Genomic DNA, 10,323 nt, shown 5'->3' with positions numbered 1-10,323 from the left:
GCGGGACGTCAGCCTGTGGGAGCGGGCCTTTTGGAGGAGACCGGAAGTGGAGTCACTGACAGGTAGGTTTCGGAAGCGGGGATTACGTCGGTCCAATATTAACTGTCGTCCGCTCCTTCTTTTTCTCGTGTCCTTTCCTCCCACCCCTTTTCTTTCTGATTTTTCCCTCCCTGTTATTTCCCACTGGAACTCCGCAGTGCGTGGACATTTCCCAGCTCTAATCCCCCTCAATGTGTAAGCTACTGGGCCCGTCGGTTTGTGGACTCTCGGAGCGGCTTGGGTTCCCTGGCTTTAACCACAGGGCCTGCACCTGCCGGGCGTCCTTTTCAGTTTCTCCCGTCGCACCCGAGGGGTTCTTTGGGTTGCAAAGCGCCTTTGAAATTCCTTGTAAAATTCTGGGATTAGGAGCACACTTGGATCTGGATGGTTGTGTTGATAAACTGTTTGATCATTTCCCTAACACTGGCCCTTGCTCTCTGTCCCAATCCCAGATTTGTTGCAGACTGTCAGTGGGTTGCCTCTGGGGCTGAAACCTTCTCGGCCCTTGGGGATCAGGCAAAAACTGTCTGTAGTAATAAATGAAACGGAAAAGCCCCTTCCTGAGTTCAGTAATCATGTACTCTGGAGAAGTGAGCCATCAGCAAGACAAATCACATGCCAGCTTTCTCTTGAAATCGGTAGTGTTATTTAACTTCCTCTAATTTGAATAATCCCATTGGATGAAGCTCTGTCGCCGTCCTCCACCTCCTCCCCGTTTTTTGTCTTTGTACATTCCAGATGGAGGAACAGACACGTTGGCATGTTCAGTTTGCATAGTTCTTGGGAGTTTTTAGAAGTCGGAGGCGCAGAGTTTATCCCTTTGTCCCCTTAAGTGAATCAGAAAATTATGGCAACTCTTTGGCTCCAAGTGTATAGTTATTTTTTTTTTTTCTCAGGCCGCAGAGGGTTCTTTTCAGAATGTTGTTTTTTTAGTACTTTATTAACTCAGAAAGTGAACTGAAAAAAATAAGGAAGGGAAACTCATACGAGTTGTTGATTTATGTGGGGTATATGGCCAAACTATGAGACCTTTCTATATTTACTGCAACACAGTGATGGAAACAGTTGGATTTCTGCTATTTGTGATTACATTGTTCACTACAAGACACCCTTAAAAAAAACACGCAAAACTATAACTACTTTGAATCCATTGAATTGTCAGTAGTTGGTCAAATATACACTTTTAGCAAGTATTTTCTGAGCTTTCTTCATGGGAAAATGAGAGTGCTGCAGAGGAATAAAGATGGCCTCTGTTCCTTGGAGAAATTTAATGTTCCTGTGAGAGGGGAATAAGAAAAGTATAAAAATGTACTGTACCTTCCTCCTATCAAAAAAGCCATTTAATGCTCTCCCTTGTAATTGCGTTATACCTAAGTCTGGCCATTCAAATTAATCTTGGTTTAGGAAATAATTTCCAAATTCACCTTGGACATTATGTTGTGCGACTCATCAAGCTGGCTTCTAACGTAATAAATGTGTCTGTAGACTTTATAACTGCTTGTGCTTTCATGTGAAGATCATTTGGATCTTTATGAACACTTAGGGTGACATACTTCTGTGTGAAGCTGTGAAGCTACCTGTCAAGAGCACTGGGAAACTGGAGTTGTGAAAGACCAGAATTGATTTACCATATTTATGGATTATAATTAATTTTAGGCCATGAACTTTTATATATTTCAGCTGCAAAATAGTAAAGAACAATGTTTGCCAGTTATTTAAAAGTTATCCATAGAATAATACAATGGTTTATTATGTATTTATTTATTTTCATGTAACAGCAAACGAAGTTAATCTGATCTGTGGTGAGAGTCTGGGGAGGTTGTCATGCAGCTACTTGGTGGTTAAGCACATAAACCCCCTGCTTTTGGTTTTCACTGCCAATGACCTAATTTAAGTACTACTTTACATCACTAACTAGAAGTCTCCTTTCTGGCAGCTCTGCTGTGGATTCTCATTTATTACTAAAGCATCTCAGATCATTTTCTTACTAAAACTAAAATCTGACGGTGTCATTCCTTTGTTCAAAAATTATTGCCTCTCCTGCATCTAGAGAGTATTTTAAACTTTGGTTTCATGGGTTCCCTAGAATTTTATGTAAAAATAGCACATATTTATATTTTTCTATGGAGAGATTGCATAGGCTTCTCCAGTATTACAAAGGTTAAACGAGTTTATACAAGTAAAACATATTTGGCATGCGGTAAGCACTCAGTAAGCATTGCCTATTGCTGTGTGCCAGGCTTTTTGTTTCACTAAATTAAAAACTCCTTGAAGGGAGGGATATTGATGTACAGCTGATTGACTTCTATGTTAGCACACAGTAAAAGGTTTTTAAATTAAATTGGTATTGCTTTTATACCACCAGACTACTTTCTCCCCCTTTTCTTTGCACGTAGTATGGATAGTGTTGAAGGTTTCCTTTTATTTGGTTTCTCCTTGTTTTATTCACTGATAGTCACATATATTAAAAGACAATTGTTTTCCTTAACAGCTTGTTTTCTCTGATCCTCAAATAGCCTTTATAGTCTAGAGTATTTGTCCTCTCCTCACCTCTTTTTTATTCTCTTTCCCCATGGGTCTTAAGATACATAAAAGTTTGTTTTTGACTTGCATGTTATTTCTTTTGCCTTAAGAAATAATCTTTCTCCACTCCAACCCCATTTATTTGCTCTTCTAAACAAATATCCACAAGGAGTTCTCTGTGCTCCAAATCCCGATTTCTTTTTTCCCCCTATTCTTTCTTGTGTGGGGGAGGAACAAATTTTTCCTCCTACTCTTAGAAATTTCTTCTGGCTGGACTCATAAATTAAAATAAGACATTAATGACCAAACTGTACTTAAGGGGATTTCATAAGAATATGAGACAATGATGTAGATGATATTGGATCTGCTGGCAGTTTCTGGGTGTGGGCCGGGATCGGTCTCGTGAAGCCGAAGAATGGAAACACGGACCAGAGAGAGGCAAAACGTTTTAAAAAGAGGATAGTTTATTAGAGGCAGGAAAAGAGGTTGCAGCTTCCGAGTGGGAGGGCGTCCCGAATGAGGGTGCCCACTGGCTAAGGCAAAAGGCTTTTACTTTTATACTTTCCTCTGCCTGCTTGGGGAAGGGGGCCGGAGCCTTCTAACAGAATTCATCTATGAGGTTTTTTCCTGTTTGCTCATCTTGAAGGTATTAACAAACCAACTCATTCCTATCTATCAGATCTGCTCCTTTGTCCAGACAGAAGGGATTTGAGATTATCTATTAACCTCAAGGCGTATTCTCATGTCTCTGTCCTGGAGTGGAGGAGACATTCCAGGGCCTGGAGTTTCAGGATATGGCTGCTTTTTTTGTTTACTCCACCAGGGACCCACCCTGTCTACCTAGCAACCATACTAACTAAACTGTTTCAACAATAGGGGACAAATTGGGGAGTTAAGGCTTATGTGCCATCTTGAGCTAAGGAGAAGGGGTAAGGGGCAGTAGTTTGGGACTTCATAGGGGATAAAGGCAATTCACATGTTCCCTAAATGAATGTTTAGAAAAGAAAATGTTCCCTAAGTAAATGTTTTCTGGGCCATCTTTAACTATGGCATACAGAGAGGACCTTGCTTGGTTCCTTCCTATACCACTCTAGTTCGTTTTAAACTATAGTTTTCTATGATAGCTCCCTTCCTGGAGCAGGTCCTCTCTCTAAATTCTTTTGTCACTTAGAGGGAAGGTTAAAGGTTCTTCCCAAGTCTTTTCTTTTTTAAAAATAACCAACTTAAAATAATCAGTATCCCAAAAGGCATATTTTGGGGTGACAAACTCTGCTTGCCCTCACTTTAGATCATTTCAACATGGCTATTGCTGCCATGCTCCCTCAAAATGCTCGTTATTGTCACCAGTGATCTCTAGGTGCTGAGCATGCTGTCCTTACAGTATTTATAAGCAACCTTTGATACAGTTGATCACTGTCTTTTCCATGGTATATTTTCTTCACATGATTTCTAGGACATCACATTCTTGATTTTCCTTGTACCCCATTGGTTGTTCCTTTTCAGTCTTCTTTTCTTTCTGGTCTCTTATTGTTGAAGTGCTCCAGGGCTTAATCTTTAGTTTTCTTTGTTTCCTCTGTCTACACTTCCTCTTGATAATATCAAGTCTTAATGACTTTAAATACCATCCGTGTACCTAGGACTACCAAATTCATATTCCCAGTCTCTTTCTGAACTCCAGATACACATATGCAGCCTCTACACCTCCACTTGTTTACTTAAAGATATTCAGAGTTAAATGTCACAAACTGAACTTCTTTCCCCTCAAACGTGTTCCATTCTTTTTCATCTCAGTTGATGGCAACTCTATACAGCCAGTGGCTGAAAATTAAATATTTGGAGTCATCCTTGACTGTTTTTCTCATATTCCATCAAATTGATCAGCAAATCTTATTGATTCTATAGAATATATTTCGAATTTGACCGTTTCCTGCTATCTCTGCTTTTAGTACACTGATCATCTCTTGCTTGAATTACAGTAATAATGTTTTAGCTGGTCTCCCTGCTTTCTTCAATCCTTGCTTCTCTACAGTCTGTTCTCAGATACTTTTAAAATGTAAGACTGATACTTTTAAAATGTAAGAAAAAATTGTATTAAAGTGTAAGATTCTAAATGCAATGTGTTATTCTAGCTTGGGTCCTGGAATAGACAAAAAATATTAATGTAAAAACTGGTTAAATTCAGATAGTCTGGAGTTCAGTTAAATGTACCAATGTTGGTAAAAAAAGCACCATGGTAATGTAAGATGTTAATATTAGAGGAAACTGGGTGAGGGGTATATGGGAACTCTGTTTCACCTTTGCAACTTTTGTGTAAATTCAGAATTTTATTCCAAAAAGAAAAAAAGTATTAAAAAAATGTAACATTACTTCTTTGCTTAAAAACCTTTTATGAATTCTCATTTGACTCATGGTTAAAAACCAGTGTCTTTACACTGGCCTACAAGACTGTGTGACCTGTTTTCCCGTTTCCTCTCTGACTTCATTCCTTTGTATTCTCTCCCCTCACTGTTCAGCCATACCGGCTGCCTTGTTTGTTATATATACTAGGTTCACTTCCTTCGTAGGGCCTTTGTACGTGCTGCTTCATCTACTTGGAATCCTTCTTCCCAGACATCCACACAATAATTCCTTCACCTCCTTTATGTATGTGCTCAAATGTCACCTTTTCAGAAAGCCTACCTCTTTTTTAATCTTTTTTTTTTGAAATAATTTTATTTTGTTTTTAGTTTTTTTAATTTATTAGTTTCAGGTGTACAAGACGAGGTAATACTTAGACGTTCATCATTTATATCCCTCACACTGTGAACCCCCCTCCTCCCATGCACTATCCCTCTGACCTCGCACTGAGCCATCACATTGTATATATAAAATTATAGTTGGCGTTCATTATTGTTTAGCTTCTGGTGTACAGTGAGTGCCATGATCAGGCATCCACAGTATCCCTGAGGTGGTCTCCCAAATAGGACACATGTCCATTGGATACCCAACAAAATCTTTACAACATTATTGAATATGTTCCCCAAATTAATTTTCAAAAACCCTGAGGCCATCTTGTGGTTACCAGCTGCTTCCTAATCCTGATAGATGAATTTAGTAAAGTAGCAGGATATAAAATTAATATTCAGAAATCAGTTGCATTTGCATATACCAATGATAAAATATCAGAAGGAGAAATTTAAAAAACAATTCCATTTACAATTGCTCCAAAGACTATAAAATATCTGGGAATAAATCTAACCAAAGTTGTAAAAGATCTGTACTCAGAAAATTATACAACACTGAAGAAAGAAATGAAAGAAGACAAATAGATGGAAACACATTCCATGTTCATGGATAGGAAGAATTAATATAGTTAAAATGTCCATACTGCCTAAGGCAATATACATATTCAACGCAATTCCTATCAAACTACCAATGACGTTTTTCACAGAAATAGAACATATAATCCTAAAATTTATATGGGATCATAAAAGACCCCGGATAGCCTCAGCAATCTTGAGAAATAAGAACAAAGTGGGAGGTATAACGATACTTGACTTCAAACTATACTACAAGGCTACAGTAATCAAAACAGCATGGTACTGGCTTAAAAATTGGCACATAGATCAATGGAACAGAATAGAAAGTCCAGAAGTAAATCCTTGCCTATATGCCCATCTAATCTACAACAATGGAAGCAAGAATGTACGATGGGGCAAAGACAGTCTGTCCAATAAGTGGTGTTGGGAAACCTGGACAGACATATGCAAGAAAATGAAGCTGGACCACCTCCTTACACCATATACAAAAATAAATTCAAAATGGCAGAAAGCCTACCTTTAAATTGCAGCTTTGGAACGATCTGACTCCTCCTGTCCTCCAACTGGCCTCTACTCCCAATTTCCTCTACCTTGTTTTATCTTCTCCTTTTACTATAGCACTTATCACTATTCTGTATATTTTACATGTTTATTAATGTGTATTTTTCATTGTTCGTCTTCTAGTAAAATGTAAACTCCACAAAAGTAGGAAATTTTAACTTTTATTCCTTTATTCCAAGGTTTAGTACACTGTCTGAGGCAAAGAAGTCCACATATGTTTTGGTTGAATGATTGAATTTGATCGGGTATTTGAATTTGTAATCTTTGAATTGTAATCAGTCTGAAACACTGACTTGTTTATCATTTCCATGTATCATGCTGTTTCCTGTGTCCAGGTCTTTGCTTATACAGATTCTTCTGCCTGGAATGCCTCTCCTTACCTTTTTCATTCCACCTCTAAACCATTTTCACCTTTTAAGATTCATATCTTAAAAAAATGTAACTCAAAGAAGCCTTTCCTGAAATGTCACGCTGGCTTATGTGCTACTTTTCAGAGGCGCTCCCACCCTGCCTCTGCACTTGACAAGCTTGGGCACTAGAAAGCTTGAAATGTATCCTACTCATCTTTGGGATATGAAAGCCTGTACATAGGTAGTCAGTGAATGTTTTAATGCAGTAATGACAGGACCAAAGTTACTCAGCCTCTGAAGTGGCAGAGTTTTGGTTTCAAGCCAGCTCTTCTGAGTATACAATCAATGCTCTATTTACTATACCTTGTTTTCTAGGAAAAAGGTAACTGTCTTTAAAATAATAGAAAGATTTTTTTTTTTTTTATACAAGTAGGAGGTGGTTAATGTATTTTATAGCCCTGGGCAATATGTTCCTTATCATTTGTGAAGCTGCCAGTGCTAATGAGAAAGTGAGTTGTGCTTTTTCCTAAGACATTCTCCGAAATCAATAAACAGAAGGTTATTATAGTCAGCAAATTTTTTATGTTGATGGAGTTGGACTCTTTATGGGAGAAAACCACCATTGAGTCTTTGATTGCCTAAAAGAAGAAGCCTATACTAGAATTCTAAACTGCTCCTGAAGCAGTCATGCTTTTATAGATGCCAGTACTGCTAATAGTTGTAAGTTAAGCTTTTGCTTGTGTGCCATTGGGGAATCCCGGGCTATTTACAAGATATTGCAAAGATTTTCTCCCAGTAATATGGAAATTTGCCTTAACTCTTTCGCTGCACTACTTGATTTCAAGTTTTCTTTTTTCAAAATGTGTCAGAAATCCACAAAAAAACAAAAAGTTGATATTTTGTTTTATGTATTTAATAATAACAATTCGAACTGCTTTGTATATAAATGACATTTTTATGTATAAAAATTTTGGTTATATTCATTCGTATATATCCGACTGTTGTGGCAAAAGGGTTGAGGTTGAATTAATAATGATTAATTTGTTAATTTGTCAAATACCTTTTATAGTAGGCATTCTGAATTCAAACTGTCCTCTGAATATCATCATCATTGTAGTCTGTAAACCAATCTTTTATAATTTTGCCTCGTCTTTAGAACTAACAAATAAGGAAATATTTAACTATAGATTGTGAAAAGGTTTTAGTGGCTTTCAACCCCAGCAATGGGGTTAAAAATGATGACTAGGCTTGAAATTCAATAATCAAAAACAAACATCACTTGGAGGACACTCTGAATTTGTGCTTGATTTCTTTGAGCTTTACTCACCCTGCAGAAGTGACCAAAATGATGAAATGAGCAAGGAGTGTAATCTGGTCTTCGTGTGAGAGGATGCTTTTAGTTTTCTTGTGGTTTTATCTGAACAGTTAATGAGACTCTTATTGAATAAAGACCTTGCATAGCTGGAACAGAAACCAGTGGCTGCTAGGAAATGAGATGCAGCCATTGTTGAAGAGACTCATCAAAGTCCTGACAGTATAAATATTGACACGCTGAGATATGTCAATATTTACCAAGAATTTGGAAGTTGCCAAGTTCCTGTTTAAGAAATATGACCCTAGCACTGAATGCAGTATATCAATAAATAAGGAACATGGCCAAATGAACAGCTGCTCAGAGAAAATAGGGTAACATCTGTCTAAATGCAGGAGCACTCAAAAAGTTAAATTTAAAAAAGTTATTGATGCTTGTTTGCTGATTTGTAGGTAGATGCTTATACAACATAGTATACTGATATATTCCTTATGTAGGTTTAACGTAAGTGGTTTTTTTTTTTTTTAAATGAGAGCATGGTTGTAATTTACAACTTTGTAAATTAGTTGTGTTATGACATTCGTATAAATTGAATTAAAAAAAAACTCTTGTCCTAATATTATGTTTAGGGCCCAACCTCTTTGTTTTAAACATTATTCTTAAATAAATTGGCTGAAGTCATGCCTTGGATTTTACTTTCAGGAATTACAAGTTTGTGCTCTGAGAATTTAGCAATAGAGAAAACATAAGAATTTTCTGGAGTTTAAATGTGATGAGGAAATCTGACAACTTTGTCTTAGAAGAAAATCCGTGCCGTAAAAAGTGAGTGAAGTCTATATGTTTGGTTGAAAATGATACATCACCACGGTTAATTCCCATATGAATATCACTGTACCATAACAGAGCATTTGATGCAAAGTAGAATGACATTGGAAGCTTTTATATCAAGTCATTGGAATCATACAATCTTACATTTGTTTTGTAGACTTCTAGGAGAAGGTTAAACTTTACATTTTTTAAATGATGGTCCTAAAACCGTCCTAGAAGTTCATAAACCATGGGTATCGGGACTGCTCCTCTCATTCCTTCTCTTTTCTGATAGCAGAAATAGATGTTTTTTATTTAGTAATCTAATCATAAAGTTATGTTTATACTGTGAAGAATGGATGCTAAGTACAATTGAGGTCATATATTCTGTCAGAAGCTATATTTGTTTCTATAAATGCTTTGAAAAACATGAAAAAAACATTTACTTAGAGATTCATAAAAAGTTTTTAACCTATTTTTAGTATGTTAACAATGGGAGAGAAAGAAACTCAGTTTAAATTTTAAATTGATTGATCTCTCTTTTAGAGAAAATTTGCTAATATTTTGAGATAAGATGTTGAGTTTTAAGGAGAAAACAGACTTCTTAATTAGTGATTTTTAAAACTTGGAAAACAGTTTTTGCCATGTAACTAGGACTTGAACCTTTATTTTGAATAGACATATCGTGATTTTTTTTCTTCTAGAATTATTGGAGCCTTATGCAAAATATTCACCAGTTGTCTTTTTGAACCACTTGTTTGTTACCAGTTATTTATTATGGAGTGATAAGAAAATTGCCCGGTATTTTCAAAATGTCATGTTTTTTAGAGTTGATGAGAGTACAAGCATATTAAGTTGAAAATGTAAAACTTCCTGTTTGGTGATGAATATTATGAGTTTAATACAGTGTTTCCCAAAGTGTGCGGTATACATACCACTGACTGAACATACACATTGCTTATTTATAACTGTTTTGCAGGTACTGTTAGACAATTGAGGTTCAGAGAATGAAATGATTTGCTGTCGTCCACACAAGCAGTGAATGACAGGGAGGATCTATCCTGAAGTCTGTCTGAATCCAAAGCTTGACACACATAGCTGAAGCAAAAGGGGATTTCTCGGCCTCACACCTAACACATCAATGGTTAGATCTAGATTCTGGTGCTGTTGGGATCAGTTCTGAGCTGCTGCCCACCCCTCAGTTCCACTTTTTACTATGCTGGTTTTGTTGTCTACAGCTCCAGTTTCAGTGTCATAACACCACATTATGTAGAGAAGAATCTATATCCTTTATTAAGCAAATAAAAGTCTTGGAATTAAACCTCACTGGTCTGAGTTGTCGTAACTTGAATCATGGGCTCATCTCTGATTCAGTCACTGGAGGTGAGAATGTACTGTTAGGTTAGCCCACGTATGTGTTCTACTCCTGGAT

At 36.9% G+C, this 10,323-nt stretch overlaps 1 protein-coding gene across 2 annotated transcripts in view; it reads left to right on the top strand.

Annotated features, from left to right (window-relative positions):
• The first annotated feature begins 31 nt into the window (after nt 1–31).
• XRCC4 (X-ray repair cross complementing 4) overlaps nt 32–10,323 on the top strand; it is a 251,860-nt gene continuing 241,568 nt past the window's right edge. Inside the window, exons 1-2 of one of the 2 annotated variants that reach the window (XM_081053816.1) lie at nt 33–62; nt 8,787–8,906. The gene's annotated coding sequence lies outside the window, so the exon portion shown is untranslated. Of the gene's footprint in view, nt 63–8,786; nt 8,907–10,323 lie in introns of both variants that reach the window. The other variant, XM_081053815.1, reaches the window with a different exon arrangement.

This window comes from Rhinolophus hipposideros, assembly GCF_964194185.1.
Source record: "Rhinolophus hipposideros genome assembly, chromosome: 7".
NCBI lineage: Eukaryota > Metazoa > Chordata > Mammalia > Chiroptera > Rhinolophidae > Rhinolophus > Rhinolophus hipposideros.
This window is presented reverse-complemented; position numbering and strand designations above follow the sequence as displayed.